Source organism: Protopterus annectens, chromosome 3.part1 (genome assembly GCF_019279795.1).
Source record: "Protopterus annectens isolate FY-2018-M chromosome 3.part1, PAN1.0, whole genome shotgun sequence".
NCBI classification, from domain to species: domain Eukaryota; kingdom Metazoa; phylum Chordata; order Ceratodontiformes; family Protopteridae; genus Protopterus; species Protopterus annectens.
The window spans coordinates 113,652,664-113,671,939 of record NC_056732.1 but is presented as its reverse complement, the minus strand read 5'-3'; the positions used below and the strand labels follow the sequence as shown (position 1 = coordinate 113,671,939).

The 19,276-nt window shown below is 40.0% G+C and overlaps 1 protein-coding gene and 1 non-coding gene across 2 annotated transcripts in view; both read right to left on the bottom strand.

Annotated features, from left to right (window-relative positions):
* The window catches only part of LOC122797638 (coiled-coil domain-containing protein 178-like), a 1,250,322-nt gene that overhangs the window by 1,070,690 nt on the left and 160,356 nt on the right, over nucleotides 1–19,276 (bottom strand). The window lies entirely within an intron of this gene.
* Nucleotides 7,738–7,901, bottom strand: LOC122798959. Its single transcript, XR_006364372.1, has one exon. It is a non-coding gene; the product is annotated as a U1 spliceosomal RNA (small nuclear RNA).

Sequence of the window (19,276 nt, the reverse complement as noted above, 5' to 3'; positions counted from 1 at the left end):
TCCAGGGGGATCTAGTACCTGACAACCTGGGAAGATATGATTGACAGACCATGATGCTTTGTCAGAGATGGCCTGCATCTGTCTCACCTGGGCTTCAGGATTCTGGCACAGGCTCTTGCCTCCCCTATAGTGCCTTTTTTAGGAAAAGTGATAAGGTTAAAACTACCAACATAAAAATTTCAACAAAACACAAATTAAAAATCATGCTGCTAAATGCTAGAAGTCTAAACATGAAACTGCACTCATTGCAAGCATTCCTAACCCTAGAAAATGCTGACATCTGTGCAGTCACAGAAACCTGGTTCAAAGCTGTGGAGAGCACCCCAGCCTTAGCTGGTTATTCACCCTATCATACATTCAGACCCCAAAATGTGGGTAGTAAAACTAAAGGAGGAGGAGTTTCAATATATATTAAAGACATACACAACTCCAGGCTGGTCAAACAGTTTGACGCACAGGAGACACTCCAGGTGCAGTTAACTATTGACAAGACCCCTATACAAATCATAGCTAGCTACTTGCCCCCAAATCTGACCCAAGATGCCCAAACTGCCTATCTAGACCTCTTCAAATCTATCAAGATTCAACCCTTTACCCTGATCCTGGATGACTTTACCTACCTAAACATAGACTGGAAGAACTACTCTTGCCAGAACACAAATGCCCAGAGATTCCTTGATTTTCTCAATGCAAATGCTTTGGAAGAGCTAGTCAATACCCCCACAAGACGTAATAATATCTTGGACTTGGTATTAACCAACATGAGTAATCACTGCAGCATCCCTGTAGTATCATCCTCCCTTGTAAGATCCGACCATAAAGCGGTCACGCTCGAAGTCACCATTTCCCCCGACCCCCCCCCCCCCCCAGCTAGGGTTAATCAAAAAAACTTTTCCAAAGTGGATTACAGCCTCCTGAGAGATGGTATAAACAGCTTCACAGCCTCCTCCCCCATCTCTAGGAACTGGCACCAGTATCCAAAACTATACCAAATTACTATACGAACATTTATATAGATGCATGGAATCAAGAATACCCGACAGGAATAAATCATCCTCCGCAAGGAAGAGTAAACCTGTCTGGTGGACATCTGCAAAAAATAAACTCTATAACAAAAGAAAAAAATTGCTGCCCAGGACCAAGAAGGAACAGGTGCCCAATTGGAAGCAAACTCTCCTTAGCCTAAACTAGCAAATAAGAGCACTAGTGAAATCCTTCAAAGCAAACTTTGAGTCCAAATTGGCCACATCTACTAGAGACACTCATAAGGTCTTCTTCACATATGTCCGTAATCTCAAAGATAGCACCCAGATCTGTTCAGAACTGGTGGTCAACAACACCACACAACACAGAGGTTCCTCACCAGGAGAATCCAGGACCTCAAAAATCTACCATACACAGTAGGTTAAAAACCCTATCCCTCTACTCAGTCATCTACAGACTCCTCAGTGGTGACCTCTGTCTGGCATACAAAGCGATCTCAGATCCTGCCTTGACGGGACATCTGCATAGCTGCAAGTCAAGCTCCACTTGAGTAACCCACACACACAACCTCAACCTGGCTGTGACATCAATAGGACTTGTTAGTGGGACAGATTTGTGTCCCAGAGACTCACCTTTTTGTGGAATAGACTCTCTCTCCATGTCATGCAGAGTACCTCATTAACCCTTTTTAAGCGCAAACTAAATAACTGGATGGGAAACAGAAAATACACCCCTGGGATTCCACCTGTGCCCCTGCTGGACAGTGGCATAGGGTGCTGACTTTTTGGAACATGGGCTAAATTCTTGGCTAGGCTTGTAAGGACCTCAGGGCCAATAGCCTAGTAACGTCCCATGATCCTATGAACAACAAGAACAATGATTTCAGAGGTATTATAAAGAGAAAAATAACTATGACAGACAAAGATTTTTTAAAACTAGCAAGAATGAGAGGGTAAGGGAATATCAACAATGGTAAGCAAAAGACTACAAAAGAGTCAGAAGGGAGAAGAGATACTAACGATAGCATCTGAAAAGTACCAAGTAAAGAGAGCATCTGAAAAGCACCAAGTAAGAAAAGGAAATTAGAGATATAAGAATGAGGATGGATTGAAGTTAAGACAATACTAATTAATGAGTTACAAGAAAAAAAGAGAAATACAAAAATGTTTTACTTAGCTAAGTCATACAGCTCGAGAGAGATAGTAAACCACGTCTGGTAGCTAGAAGCGGCAAGCAAGGTCTGACGTATATGGAGAAGGTGCATTGTGGGTAAGGGAGAAGCTCAAGAGATTTGGTTCCTGTAAGCTTTAGCAATGCTGAATTGGATCTGATGGTTCAGATCCAAACCCAATAGTTGAGAACAGAATGAAAATTGGCAACATCAGATTAACTTTTATATATGTTGTTGTTGTTTGTCTTTTTGGCTTTTCCCGGTTAGGGGTCACCACAGCGGAACTCCAGTCCGCTAATGATTGGCAGTCGATTTTTTTATGGTGCCGAGTAGCCAGCCCGACGCCCAACCTTTAGCAAAGGCACACCCATTCACGCCTGTCTTTTGGAGGTCACTCGACCATGGGGAGGACATGCAGACTCCACACAGAAGGCACTCCAGCCAAGAATCAAACAGGAGAACCTCTTGCTGTGAGGCAACAACGCTACTGCTGTACCACTGTGGCTCATTAACTGTTATATATGTTAGAAACTACATTTTTTATACTTCATTTACAGCACTGAATAACTTTCCTGAGTGCTACTGCATGTCAAGTATACTACCAATAGCAAGCATTAAGCGCTATGTAATAAATGACAGTGGTTTAGATTGCAATTCACTGTCTTTTGCTTATTATCTAACTTGTATTCTTTGACATCTTAGCATGTGATTCTGACTGACAGTTATGTGTGATCCAGGTTTAACTTGTAAAAGTGTGTTTCTCTAATTATTTGATATCATTCCAATAGTAACTTCTATATATGTAAAAATTAAAATTTTTTATACTTTGTGTATAATATATCATGTCTTTCCTGGGTGCTACTGCATGTCAAGTATACTATCAATAGCAAGCTGTGATGACCCACCACTGGACCAGTAATCAAGGAACCTCAATCCTCACCAATGGCACCTGTGGGGAATGTTCACTCGGAGGATAGCAGGTACACACACACTATTTCCAGATACATCTCTCTGTATCAAGTGCAATTTCCTCTTAAGAGGACACAGAGACCACAGTCAGTCTGATGCTGGTTCTCCCTCTTTCTCTCAATCCCCAATAAGGACTCCCCACTGGCACAGCTATAAATTTGAGTCCTTAGCCAGGGTTCCAAGCCAAGTCCTCCAACTCTCTTTCTGTCCAACCAGTGCTTCGTGTCCCTGCCCAAGTAGCTGACACACACAATCTTGGAGATTTATTTTGTACGCACACACACACACACACACACACACACACACACACACACACACACACACACACACACACACACACACACATCTGGGAAAGGCTGGCACATGTTTACTAGCTATGCCCCCTTCTGACCTGACTATAAGGTAGTTACCACTGCCACCAGAACCCCTCGCTAGTAACTTTAAGGCCCTTAACAAAGGGTGTCCAATTTTACTATATAATAATAATAATAATACAAATGGTAGTTTGACCAAGAACAAGGCTATTAAGAGTGGCACATACAGTGTCACCAAATAAATATGCAAGTACTCTCAAAACTTAAATATCTCTACTAAGATCAGCCACAATGAAAGGTTTAAATATATTTAATAATAAATAATAAAAGAACAAGATGATACTAAATATATACTCACAGTGACAGAGTTCAAAACCACAGGAAATATTTAAAATAACATTGCAGGACAGGCTCAGACAAATAAAGAAAAACAATATCTAAACTAAGCTTCACTATATTCCTGACTGAATTTAAGAAAATTATACTATTCCCTAATAACTTACTTAATAGAAAAAGGCAGATTATGTGGTGAATGATCCTTCTTGTTGTCAGGCCCAAGACAGAATACAGAATGCTCTGTCTCACTAAGAGACTTCTCAAAATAATATTTAAAATATTACTCTGAGATAGCTTGCAGACTGAGATCATTTCTGGTCATCTGACTTCTACTTCCCATGCAAACCTCCCATTGCTGGCAGCTGGCAATATTTAGGAACTACCTGTAAAAATACACACACAAGGGCTTTTGCTCAGATCTTTGAGCTTCTGGAGGTAGTAAAACAATTAAACACATTCTTCCTGAGTGGCAATTAGTTCACCCCAAAGACAATACAGAAAGCTTCATAGTACAGACTTTGTATCTCTGTCTGCCTTGAAACATGTGAGGCAGTATCTTTATGGCCTAGCCGATAAAGTGATTTAATTTCAGATATTTTTCTAAAGTTTGCTGGACTGAGGTTAACCCTCCAGTTTCCTCTGTTAAAGCATATGCATTTAAACAGTTACAACAGTACATGTACACTTCTGCTCTCTCCAGTAAGGCACACTGTGCATACATTTCAAATACAAGCACTCTACAAATGACTTTTCAACACAAATGTCTGTACAAATCAGTTTGATATACACATGACATACAGTTCTAATACATTTGTAACACCAGAATCTTGTATGAATCAGTTTGACATTCACAAATGACATATAATTATTTACAACATTCCAGCTTGCTGTGCTGGCAGTGCCTCCTTTTGTCAGACAAGCATTCAGAGCTATGTAATAACTGACAGTGGTTTAGAATGCAACTCACTGTCTTTTGCTTATTATCTAATGTGTATTCTTTGACATCTTAGCATGTGATTCAAAACATTATGATTATTTACTTTTTAACAGGAAGAAGTAACCTGGACAGTTCTTAGAATTGTAGAACTCCTGGGGAATCACAGAAGTACCCATGAGTATAAGCTGTTTCAAGCTGGTTTTCATGATAAAGGCTTGAAAATGAACAGTCCATTAGTTACAATTCACACAAAAATGCTTGCAAGTGAATCCAAGCCACCTCTACACCACACATCAATCCCTCAAGCCCCTCTAAACCACAAAAAAAAAAAAAAACATCTCAAAGTATCCCAACCACTAAAAAGCCATTGCACTCAAAGAAATAACATTTAATGATTCAGCAAGTGCTATTTCTATGAGATGTTTAATAAAAAGTAGACTGTCATTTTTTAAAGGCGACACTGCATATAAACTTGCATTAAAAGAATGGCAGTTATGTGTGATCCAGGTTTAACCTGTAAAAGTGTGTTACTCTAATTATTTGATATCATTCCAATAGAAACTTAATATATATGTAAAAATCTATACTTTTTATCCTTTGTTTATAATCATGACTTTCTTGGGTGCTATTACATGCCAAGTATACTATCAGTAGCACACTACTGGACCATTTTAAGAACCCAGAATGTAACATAACATGCTTCTTTAGTGTCATTTGTTGTATCTTATAATACATTACTCAGCTATGCCAAGATATCAGAAAAGTGTGCCACATAACATAAGTTGCATCATAATAATGATTAATTTTTAATACGATGAATAGTTTAACTTTTTAAACTTAAAGTAAAAACAAGTTGCTTTAATTTCATATGTAGCTAATAGAATCAAACTCTAACATTTTAGAAAGGGAACTAGTAACCATCTGAAGTAGGGAAATAAATAAATGATTTGCCTGGTAAAAAGTAATATGCAGCAACTGTTCATAAGTGTTCAAGCACGTATTTAAATTAATAAGAATTCATAACCACGAAATAAATTGATTTTCATTTGTCCTTCATTTTTTTTTTTTACTGTTTTTGTCTTTTATTAATTAACCAACCATCTCTTGTTGGATTTCTTTTCAAAGAAGCTGATAGATTCCATTCAGTTTCTTCTGATTTTTTTCTAGGATTTTATTTATCTGCATAAAGTCCATTGTATCTTTCAAGGTGTTAAAAATCTTCTTAAATTCTGGAAAGTGAATCCTTATTTTTGCTGAAAACAAGATTTGTGCTTTAATATTGGTGTTCTTTAACCTTTTAACAAGTAGCACTGATAATTTTCTCTTGGATATCACTAATGTAGAATAGTCATTGTCAAATCTTATAGTATTTCCTTTACTTTTAACTGGATAATTTAGTTCATGCAGCTTTTACGACTAAATCCTTATATTGACTTGAGAAAAATCTTACGATCACTGACCTTGGTGAAGTTGTTTTTTTTTTAAAGATGAGTTAGAAAGTTTTCTATGTGCCCTTTCGATGCCAAAGGAAAAACCTTCAGGCAGGTTCAAAGTTTTACGCAGCCAGGTATTAAGAAACTGAATCATGCCATTTCTCTCTTCTTTTTCAGGAATCCCATAAATCCTGATGTTACTCCTTCTAGATCTGTTTTCTAAGTCTATTTTATCCCAGAAAAAGTGATTTTGTTTCAGAAGAAATTCATTGCTATTCTCGTTTTCAAGTAATCTTCCATCAAAATCAGACATTGCCTCTTCTATACTAGAGATTTGTGACAATTGTTAAGAGATTCACTCACACTTTGACTTGTTTTTTTTTTACATAAAAATTGTCCATTTTGCTTTCTAATTTATCGATCTTTACAGATAATTCACTGATTTTACTTAGTATAGCCTGTACATCTTTTTTCATAGTAGTATCCTGTATGGGCTTAGAGTGGCTCATTCTGAGGCAATTGGTGCTTTCTAGATTTCTTGACAGGAAAAAGCAGGTAAAATAGTTTATATGTTTTATTTTTTGTAGTAAATCTTTCAGCAGATGTTCAACTATAAATCCATCATGTTTTGAAACATTCTATTTGAGTTTTCTTAGTAAAAATCCTGTAAGAGATGTTAAAATGAAGCAGAGCTAAAAAACAGTGCTGTTAACTGCTCACCGTCTTGGCCATGCCACATCCATCCAGTGTAATCCTTGATGGGCTTATAATACCCCTTCAGTACCAAAACTGCATCTTATTTTAAGGTAACACTAACATCAACCAGACCAATCTGGTGCACTCAGTATATAATTACTGTATGGTCTTAAAATGAACAAAGCATACTGTCCAGTTATGGTAGATATTGTTAAAAGTCGCTCTCGCTCTCTTTTCAAGAGGCTGATTTCAACAGTTATAATTTATCAGAACTGTAAAATTATCCTTATATAAGGTAACAATCAAACATCATGAGCTTTTGAAAGTGAATAATGAAATTCTTTACTTAAGGTAATTAAACAATGCAGTCTGAAAGTTACAGATACAAATACACACTTGCACAATGAAATATAAACAAAAAAGTTTTAAACATAGGGTTGGAATAGGAAAAAGATTAACAGATAGACAATTTTACTTCTCTTACTAACTGAAGATAACTATAATATATCTACTTCTGGTTGTTAAGTTATTTAACAGCTGCAAGAAAACTTATTCATAAAATATAAAGAAACTAGGTCAATGATTCTGGGGAAAGGCTAGGGAAGGAATGAGATTTAAAAGAAGGTAGAGTTTAAATGAGTTATGTAATGCCTGACAGACAATGACTGGGTAGATTATAATTGATGGATAATGTTTCTGCCCAGCTCCTTTCTATCATCCTCAAGTACCTACACTGCTCCTTACCAGGTTTTCCCAAAACATAACCACTGCACTAGATGGGCCTCTAAGCTTCTCAGGGGAGAACGGGCACAGCCTTAAAGCTACTCATTCTTAGGGCTGGGAAGCAAAGACTTATGTTGGGAGCCATGAATGGGGGCATGGACACCATCACAGTTTGTCATGGCACACAAACACATATCATGCAGAACCATAAATTATGCAGTTGAGTTTCCCACATTTGGGAAATCATTGGGTTCAACGCAACCAAAATGTACAATGGAAGAGCCTCACCCTGTGAAAACCACCTTCTTGATCGTGGTATTCCCCTGCCAGGTAATTATCATGCAGAGAATGTTGTATCACTCCCCCTAATTTACAAGTCACGACCCACAATGTCCTTAGTCTCCACCACAGATTGCACAGTCAGTAGTAATTCCCACACCCTTTACCCCAGGATAACACAGCTGGGTGATGGTCAATTCATCCTGTGTCCTGAACAACCCTTCTAAATGAATAGGTCTGCTCCTGAACTTGGCCTGCTACAAGCTGAAAGAGACCTGCTGCCTTAGTGCCAGTATTCAAGTGTAAAGGAAAAAGCTGAGAATATCGAAAAGATAATTCAGGTCACATGAAAAATTTAAAAATACTAAAACATGCTTGTTTCATTAAATACAGATGAACAGATTGTGTGCACTGAGCTTTGTTAACACCGTTTATTATTGTGAATTACTGTGCAATTCTAGGCAAAAGGATGGGGGCTAACATGCAAGATGGCTACCTCAAAAGTACTATGGAAAAACAAGCAAGGATAACGAGATGTTTGTGCTTAGGAAAAAAACAAAAAAGTGTGTGCACTTTAAGTGATACCATGCCACACATCCTGAACCAAGGAATGTGCAAGTTACATACTACCAATACTGCCATTTTCATTCTCACAGCTACATGGCTAGTACCTAGTTAAAAAGTGTGAGGTCTTACGAGTGTTACATCATGCCCTCACTTATTTTCCCTAAAGATTGTCTACCCATTCACTATGGCTACATGAGGACAGCATACTGCAAGATGAAAAGATCTGAAAATTAATTGGTCTGTCCAGTGCAAGTCCTTCTCCCCTAAGATGGATATGGAGGAGAAGGTGAGTGAGCAGCACACATAAGTCAATGGACTCCCACATACAGGAAGGTAGTACTGCCGCAGATGGGATGATCTATCCAAATAGGAGCACTTGGATGTAATCCACTGTCAGATGCACGATCATTCTCAGAGGCAAGATGTACATGACCATGGCACATCCAGCCATATTATAGTAGCCAGTTTAAAGAAAATTCTAGCACACCATATGTGCAATGTGTAGACTGTATGAAACATTATGTTAACAGCTAGATAGACCATGTTATGCAGGTTAAATAGAGGCCCAATGCATGATGTAACAAGTGCATATAATATACATGGACCTTGCCTAGTACAAACTAGTTCAGGCACACTGGCATAGGATGGTGATAAAGTCTAACAGACAAAAGTAATAAAAATGTATAAAATGGACCCACAGAAGGTTTTCTGACTTGTGACCCGAAAGTACAGTTCTGCAAGTAAACTTACCATAAAAGTAGATATTTGAATGATCACTGCAGTAGTCTTAACTATATGGGGTTATATCCTTCAAGGGTATAACATCCAGCCAGCTTCCAAAGCTTCAGATCATCTTCCTCACACCCACAACGTTTGTCAGGTTGAGCTGAACTGACTATAAAAAGACAGTTTTGGGCACTGATCCCTTCACAGCTTTCATGCCAACAGAGATAGAGCAGCTGAGCCCTGAAAGGACAATGCTAGAAACAACCAAAAATAATTTTCCATACCTTGGCATAAACAACACAGTAAAAAACAAGGAGGATGGAGGGAGGAAGTGGCTACTGCAGCAGTGATCATTCAAACATCTAGTGTTACACAGCAGGCGATAGGCATAAGCCAACTAGGTGGCCACCTAGGGAGCCGCTCTAACAGGGGTGCTTTTCCAGTATTTATTTGTTTACTTTTTTGTAATAAAGAAATGGTCTCTTTAACATGTGTTGAATAAATACAGAAAAACCTGAAGAGTAAGACAAAATGGAGAATAAAAGTAATCTGGATGTTGTAATTAGACCAGGATGGGGGCACTGGGTGGTGTGGGGGGACACTGTGGAGCCCTTTGCCTAGGGCACCAGTTGACCAAAGGCTGGCCCTGTACTGTTATGTTAAGTTTACTTACACAAATGTACAATGTTCATTATAATAATCACTGCTGCAGTAGCCTTAGCTACACGGGTAGATTATTTTAGCTTACTACAGTTGGAAGGTGGAATGGAAAGAATCCAGGACACCTTAGAGAATGGTCTTAGAAAACCTGATCTAGACCTAGAGGAGGACTCAGGCTTGTAATGCCTTGTAAACATATGTACAGAGAACCAATTTGCTGCTTCTAGCATACTTCTAGAATCACCCTTTCCAAAAAGCCATAGATGAAGCCAAGGCACTGGTAGAGTGAGCCTTTACCCTGCCTGGAATAGTTTTGTTATGGTAAGTATACTAAAACATAATAGGTTTAGCAACCATTTGAAAATAGTCTGTTTTAACACAGGTTGTCCCTTCTTCTTACCTTCACAAGTAATGAACAACTGATCAGAAGAACTGAAAGATTTAGTTCTGTCAAGTTAGTACCTGGATTGTCTGTGGACATCCATGGTATTTAGCATTCTTTCTCCATCGGTTTTAGGTTCAAGAAAAAAAAAAACAACGAGATGGATAGTGTGACAAAGTAAATACACTTTAAATATAAAAGAATTAGTTCTCAAAAAATCCAATCCCTGTAGAAAATGAGATATGGTTGACTCGCTGTAAGAGCTTGCAACTCAGATACTTTTCTTGCAGATATCAGAGCAATCAGTAAAAGAGTTGTGACGTGACATTATTTTGAACCTGGACACTATCACAAACAGGTTTAGGAAAGAAAGAAAGATAAAAAACTGGTCTCCAAGCATTTTCTTTATTTGGTACTAAAAACATCCTTGAATAAAAAACATTCCCAACCTGGGAAGGAAGAACGTGGGATAGCATGTGTCGAATAACATTGAACAAAAGGATTTCCCTAATGCCATATGTAGCCTTGATATTCAGAACAAATTTCTCTGAAACTATCTGTTGCCAAAGAGAAAAGTGGAGATTTAAACTTTATGGAAGAGAAAAGGGGAAGGTCCCTTAAATAGTCATTCTGACTTACTAGACTGCCCTTAGTTTTGTGGGGGGGGTTCTTTTTGGAACACCCTGCCATTTCTTCTTAAGGTCTGTTTACCCACATTTTGTTGAGACTGATTATTTTGTTTTTTTGTTTTTGTTTTTTGTTGCCAAAATTGGAGAAGGGGTTAAAGAATACCTTAAAAATTTGGAAAAGGAGGGCTGAAAAATCTTAAAGATGCCCTGTACCAACCTACTTTCTTCATCACACTTTCTGATAACATCTGAGGAACCAAAAACTAAATCTCTGTTCAAAGGAGAATTTAAAATATCATTTTTCATATCATGTAAGAGGTACTGGGAACACAGCCAGGCAAACTTCCTCAAAACGGTATCAGTGGCCATAGTCCGGGAAGAAGTATCAACTGCATAGTACACAAATTGTAAACAAAAAGTTCTGATTTGTAACGTGGGAGAAACAATTATTTAATGCAGAGTTTTCCTCACAAGAGGAAACTGCAGACAAAAGATTCCTCATACTTTCTCAATTAGTCAGAATAAACATTAGCACATGAGCCTAACAATTCAAAATTCTGAAAACCAAAGTTGCAGATGCATATGTTTTTCCCATACTTTTCTGTAGCCTTCCCCTCCTTATCAAAAAGAGTAATATTGGAATTAATCAAATGTTTAGCAGCAGTAGGATTTACTAAAGCTATAGCTGCTGAGTCATGTTTGGGAACAGTAAATAAAAACTCAAAAGACAGAGGAACTTTATATATTCTATTTGTTTTTTTAGGGGCAACAAGCTGGCTATCAAGAAAACTGCAGGCAATGACACACACACATACTCTAAAGATGACAAAAGTAAAGGAATGGGTGAAGGTTCTAGAAATTCATTCTGTAACAGCTCATTTTCTGATGGATTGGGAAACCTCAGTGTTCTCCCACTGAAAACACTGGCACATTTTGGAAATATTCTCGGAGGAAGAGAAATCCCCACTGGAAGAATTAGAAACTGAGCTCTCATCTGAGTCTGAATCAGAAAACCGAGGAGAAAATCATGTAACTGTCCCTACATCTTCTTCGCTAGACTCAGAATCTTGAATCTCTTCAGGAATAGAAGTATCTCTTTTAATTTTTTTATCAATCACCTCATAAGGATCAATGTCCTGATCTGAACCCCAAGCCATACTAAGTAAATTACTCCTGTCTAAGGAAATTTGAGGAGGAACAGATACATGTTTAGTTTTTTTTTTTTTTTTTTTTTTTTTTTTTTTAACATTTGTTGACCGGGAAAGTCCGACTAGGTTCCACAGATCCTGTTTTCAGCGGAGGCCCGGGGAGAAATGCTCCAGAAGCATGTCTTTAGAATGTGGGAGGAAACCGGAGTACCCGGAGGAAACCCACGTGAACGCAGGGAGAACATGCAAACTCCACACAGAAGGCACCCCAGCCGAGAATCGAACCGGAGAACCTCTTGCTGTGAGGCGACAGCATTAACTGCTGCACCACTGCGCCGCCCTTTTTGACAGAAAAAAATCTGGGGCAAAAGTGTTATTAATGACAGCAACATTCTGACCAAACTGGGAAGTCTTCCCTGTTTCTGCTACCAGGACCGACAACAGTGGCTTTCCTTAACCACTGAGAGGACCCCAACAGACAGAGGATGTGACTAACCCCCAGTCCAAACTGGCTGTAGGTGTTATACCAGAGAGATGCGGGGTAAAATATGACTTATCTGAGGAACAAGCTATGGCCGCAGCAGAGTCACCCACCTGCTGCTGTAGCAAACTGCTAGCCTGCTATGGTAGCAAAAGCTGTTTGCTTAATTTTTTCTTTTGTGGCTGGAAGAAGGACCAACCATGGGACTGGTACTATCTTGCATGGTCAAGTTGGAAATGGTGCCTCTTTCTCAGGGAAAACAAGCAGCTAAAGCCAGTACAACAAAGTTTTTAAAAGTAACTTTCTTTTTTCACACAAAAACACAGTAAAAAGCACTTTAAAACACTTTGCCAGCCCCAAAACGTAAAATAAACACAATTTCTCCACAGAAAAAGATTTCAATTGCTTTAAAGAACTTTTAAACTGACAGAAAAAGTACACTCCTGTTTAAAAGTATAGCTTATTCTCATGACATTCTATTAAAAACACAAACTCCAAGTTTAAAAAAATAACTTTCCTACACAGGAAAGTACAATTAAAGACAAACTTATTTGCCCAGCAAAGGAACAGTACAAGATGACCACAGATACTTGAAAGCCCCCAGAGGAGCACTCTCTTCAATGTCAGGAAAGCTCTGAAGGGCTGGTTTTTAGTCAAACAGTCGTAATGAAACAGTACAGACACGTCTTCAACAAGCCAAAAAGGTTGTAGAGTACACACGTGCACAGGAATACTTCTGAAATCACAGCACAGGTATTTCTACAATCTGTGTGTTATGTTTATAACATGCCAACATAAATGTGTGTATGACAAACATGTGGCATGTCCTTCATGGATATGATGTAAGCTGTAATATGTATCTAAAAATGTATGAAACAGAAAGTACAGTTGTATAAGTAAACATCATAACAGCAGATAATATGATAGATCACTGTTGCAGTAGTCAAAGTTATCCGCGTCCTAGCCCGTATAACTGTCTAGCTTACAAAGCTAAAGGAGATGGAGTACAAAAGATTTCAGATCATTTTTAGCCTAGGAGGGAGACAAGAGCCCTGACAGAGCAATACTGAGAAACAAACCCAACAGTAAATCATGTAAAATGGGGTGAAGCATCCCACACCCTCTCAACACAAAAGAAAAAAAAAACAAGCAAAGAAAGAGACAGGAAGGAAGGGAGGCTACTGCAATAGTGATCTATTAGAGCATTTACTGTTAGGGTAAGTTTTACACAACTGTACTATGTTTAGTATATATACCATTGTTGCAGTAGCCTAAACTATCTGTGTGGATTACCATAGCTTAAAAAATTAACATAGGGAGGATGCCAATAAATTTAGGACTCTAAAAAAAATTAATCCAGTTTGTCATGTTTTATAAAAGCGTAATCAGAGGATCAAGTTGGTGCCTCTCAAACATTTCTAGAGATTACTCCTGTCAGTAAGTCACAGAAGAAGGCAAATCCTTTGAGGAATGGGCCCTAACTCTGCCTAGGAGTAGCTTATTATGGTGAGTGTAAAAAAAAAGGAATAGCAAGAGAAAACCACCTAGAAATGGTACGCTTTGACACTGGTGGTCTCTTATGAGGATAAGAGGAAAGAGGCAAGCAGCCGATCAGCTTTCCTGAAAAAATGAAGTTATGTACTCATCATAACGTTCCATGTTTGTTGTCCATGATTTCAAGATCATTCTTGCTGGTTGGGTTTGGAACTGAACATCGTTTCCAACTCGGCTGCATACTAAAGCTCGAGAGCTTTTACTGGCTCGAGGCTACAACCTATCCCAATATGCCTAGCGACTGTTACCCAGATCTTGTTTGAGAAAACTAATCACTAGACTATGCCAATCAATACAACAACTGTAACAAATGCGCTGCCCATAATTTGAAAGGCCTGAAGGGAATCAGGGAATTTACAGCCAATTTCAGTAATTTCCTCTCGATCCTCCAGGAAGGGGGAAAGGAGGGGTGGGATGCACGTCGAGATCATGGACAACAAACATGGAATGTTATGGTGAGTACATCATTTCTTTATGTTATCCTACCTCGCCTTTATTCTTGCTGCTTGGGACAGTGTCCCCAGCATCTTCTTTCTCGGGAGGCTCAAGGGAATAAACTCTTCAAAACAGTGGAACCAAAGGATGCCCTGTTCCAGGAGGTCACATCTACTTTGTAACGAGTGATAAAGTTATAGGTTCATAGGTTGGTACTAGGCTATTGGCCCTAGGGCCTATTCAAGCCTAGCCAAACAATTCCCCGGATATTTCTTCCCATAATATTTACTTCCCTGGACCCCTGTCTAGCAGGGCGACTGACGTGATCCCTGGGGTGAATTTCCTATCTCCCATCCAATCGTCAAGTTTCCCTTTGAAGAGGGCCAAGGAGGCACTCTGCTTGACATGTATGGGCAGTCTATTCCAGAGTATGGGGAGTGTCTGGGTCAGGAACCTATCCTCCAGCATATTTTGTTCATTGTGATGACAAGGTTTAGATCCTGGAGCGTGTGGCTCTGAGGGATTGGGATTTCTTTAAGTGGAGCATGTCCAACAGCTCAGGGCTTGACATGGCCTTGTATGTTAAGCAGAGATTGTCTCTGAGTAGACGATATGCCACAGAGTATAGCTGGAGTTTTTTTAGACGGTCAGCATAGGGCATCTGCTTTAGGCCATGATTCTTTTAGTGAGGTATTTCTGCGGCCTTTCCAGCTGTTGCAGATGTCTTGTCAAACTGGGCATTGTACTTTATAATGGGTTTAATGAGGGATGAGTACAGTGGGACAATGACCTCCTTTTTTCTGGATAAAAAGCCCTTAGGGAAGAGGTGTGTGACATAGAAGGATTTCCTGACTGTTGTGGTGATGTGGTTATCGAAGGTGAGACCACTGTCCACCTGTGTCCCAAAGTCTCTTATCACAGTTTTGGTGTTTAGTGTACTGCCACCTATGTGGTAATTCATGGGTACATGTTTTTTCCCAAAGGGGATAACTATACATTTCTTGGCATTAAGCTTGAGCCCATGGCTCTGGCACCAAGCATCTGTTTCTGTAAGGCCCTTTTGTAGTATATCCACATCATTTGTGGATTCAATAATGGCTCCCAGTTTGCAGTCATCTGTGAACTTTGTTAGCCAGAGTCCTTTAGTGTTGGCCTGTACTTCAGAGAAGTAGATGCCAAACAAGAGCAGTCCCAGGACTGAACCCTGAGGTACTTAACTTGTCACTTGTCTGGAGCTGGATTTGGAGTCGGTTACTTTTACAGTCTGGGTTCTGTCAGTAATCCAGTTGGCAACCCATCGAGTGATATAGGGATTTATGCCCAGCTTAGTAAGTTTATCTATGATTCCAGAGTGGGGGATGGTGTTGAAGGCCTTTGCGAGGTCCAGATAGGCCGCCTTACCCTCGTCCACAGCCCTGGAGATTGATTCAAAGAAGTTAATCAGGTTTAGGAGACAAGATCGGCCCTTCACGAACCCAAACTTGGTGGGGTCCAGTGTTTGAAGGTTGCCACTGTCTTTGTTTATAAGTTCCATAATAATGCATTCCATGCCCTTGCAGATCAGGCTTGTCAGACTGATGGAACAGTAGTTCCTGTGATCCACAGTGGATCCCCCCTTGTGGAGTGGGATAACTGTAGCTGTGCATCACTCAGTGGGCACAAAGCCTGAGATGAGGCTATGATTAAACATGACACTTTGGTGAGGTGCCAGTTCAATTTGTAGTTCATGTAGTACATAGCCCAGGATGTCATCTGGTCCCCATGGATGCTGTATTCTTAGCTTTGGAGAGTGCATTTTCTATCTGTGTGGCCGTGATTACCGGAATTTGGCAATCTTTGGGTACTGAGATGGGCCGTTTAGGGGGTGAGAGGGGAGTGAAGTTGGCACTAAATCAATCTGCCAGGATATTGGCAATATCCTTGGGATCAGTATATTTAATGCCATTCTGTTGAAGCACAGAGTAGATCTGAGCATTGTCATTTAGATTCTTTACATAACTATAGAATGCATTGTGGATGTCTTTGGAATCTTTGGCAATTTTATTTTCGTAATTAGCTTTGGAGGATTTTATGAGGGATCTCAGCTTCTTACTAAGGCTGGTAAGGGAGTTTTTTGCATCCTGGGATTTTCCTCTTTTCTGCAACAGTTTCTTCCTTTTATTGTATAGTTTGTTTATGGCAGGGGACCACCAGATGGACTTCCTTTTTTTGGAGGAGAGCATCTTGGTTCTATTTGGGATGGCACGATTCATGCATGAGTGGATGTGCTCGTACAGTGCCTTAGTGTAGGATTCAGCAGTCAAACTTTCAGCTCCCGTCTGCATGGGTGCCATGAAGTTTGTCACTTCTGACTTAAGTTGCATGAAGTTGGCTTTGGAGAAGTTTTTTACGGAGGTTTCCTTACTGGGGGGGTGGGGGTGGGATGTGGATGTCAAGGGTGATTAGCTTATGGTCAGACCTGACCAATGAGGGGGTGACCACTGGTGTGGAGCATCTATCTCCCATGTCGGCAATGACCAGGTCTAGGATATTGGAGCCCATGGTGGGACAATGGATTAGTTGATCCAGGGCATTGGAATTTATGAATTCCAAGAACCGTTGGGAAAAGGTGTTGGTACCAAAGTAGTTTTCCCAGTTAATGGCAGGGTAGTTGAAATCACCCAGTATTAGGGTGTTTGGTTGTATCTTAATATTTTCCAGTATGTTTAGAAAGGTGTAGTAAGAATCTTGGGGTATTGTGGGGGATCTGTAGCAAGCTACAATTTGGATTGCAGTCTTACCTAGTGTTAGTTGCACCTGGAGAATTTCAGATGCATTGTGTTGGGCAACTAGCCTGGAGGTGTGAATATCCATGATGAATATGGACACTCCTCCACCTTTAGTGTTTTGGTCTTTGTTTAGTGGCCAAAAAGTGTGGTAAGAGTTTTAGCCTGGTATTGCAGGGGTGCTCCCTGGAGTCTTGAACCAGGTCTCAGTTACTGCACAGATATCGATGTTCTCCATTTTTAGGAGTGCCTCGAGAGAGTGCATTTTGAGGTTTAGACTTCTAGCATTGAGTAGCACTACCTTCAGATTTTCCATGCTTGTATCTGTTATGGTGGTGGTTTTGTCCTTTGAACCTTGCCTAAAAAAGGCACTATAGGGGTGGCAAGAGCTTTAGCCAGTAACCTGAATCCCAGGGGTGACAGGTGCAGACCATCTCTGGCAAAGCATTGTGGTTTGTTGATCATGTTGTCCCAGGCAGACAGATACTGGATCATCGTTGAATGACACCAGAAGCTTAGTCAATTGTTGAAGTCAATCATTTTGTCCTTATACTGTGGAATCATTCTGGGTGAAGGCAGGATGCTACTCAGGGCTAGGGTCATACCTGCCTGGGCCACATGATCTGAGAGCTCTTCCACGTCTGTTTTCATGTAGTCCAGGGAGGTACGTCTCAAGTTATTCACTCCGACATGGACAATGACAGAGTCGTATTTGTAGTTGTTGTGGAGTGACTTCAGTGCATGCATTATGTGGCAGATCCTGGCACCCAACAGGCAGCTGACTGTAATTTTCTCCATAGAGTCACCTATAACTAAAGTGTTGGGTACGTTGTCTTGCCTTAGGGGCTATTGTTGGCTGGCACATAAGGTTTAACCCATGTAGCTGCAGCACAAATTGAATCCAAAGGGAGTCTGGCTTGAAATGCAGTGGAAGTGGATATAGCTCTAGTTGAATGCCCTCTAATTTTTCCCGGCAGCTGTTTATTCTGAGAATTATAGACATAAGTGATGGTATCTGTAAGCCATTTTGATAAGGTGACTTTTGAAACTGAAGTACCTTTTCTATTTTCTGAAAATGAAACAAACAGTTGGTCAGATTTCCTAAAATCCTTGGTCCTATGCAAGTAAAAATGTAGCTGTCTATGTATGCCCAATTGGTGAAGCTTGTATTCTACCTTGTTGACATGATTAGGGAAAAATACGAGTAACTCAACAGACTGATTTAAATTGGCCCTCAGAACAAACTTTTGACAGAAAAGAAGGATTTGTTCTGAGGGAAACTGTCTTTGTGGAAAAACAAAAAGGGAGGACGGATAGACAGAGTTTACAGTTCTGAAACCCTCCTAGCAGAAGTAATGGCTGTTAAGAAGATTGTCTTCCAAGATAAGAACTTTAGCGAACAAGAGGAGGCTGGCTCGAATGGAGGAAGAGTTAAGGACGATAACACCAATTGAAGTCCCAAGGAGGTGGTGGTTCTCTTAAGGGAGGTCTTAAAAGGAATGTACCCCTGAGAAAAGCTTTGCAGAATCTATGGGACATTATATTGGATTCCATGTCTCCTACGTGGTAGTTAGATATGGCAGCCAGTTGTACTCGTACCATGGCTGCCATTGCACCTTGATTAAAAGTTTCTGTTAAAAATTCCAGGAGTGCAGATATAGGGGCTGTAAAGCGGTCTATGTGGTTTTTGTCAGCCCAACAAGAAAACCTCTTCCATTTGCTTGCATAAAGTTTCCTAGTTGTATTCTTGTGTGACAAAACCAGAATGTGTCGTACTGCCGGGGATAGTTCTGGAAGCCTGGCTAAGATTGGAAGTGGAGTAACCAAGCTGTCAGCTTGAAGCTTTGAAGACAGGGTTGGGAGTGTTCCTGACTGATGAGTCAGAAGATCTGGCATTGGTTCCTGACTGATGAGTCAGTAGATCCGGCACTGGTTCCAGGATTCAAGGCTCCTCCTGAAGATGGGGTCATAGAAAGGGGAACTGTATCTGATGAGGCCAGTAAGGAGCAATGAGGATTAGCCTGTGACTCAATGATTTGGCTTTCTGGAGGACCTTGGGAATTAATGGAAATGAGGGAAAAGCATAT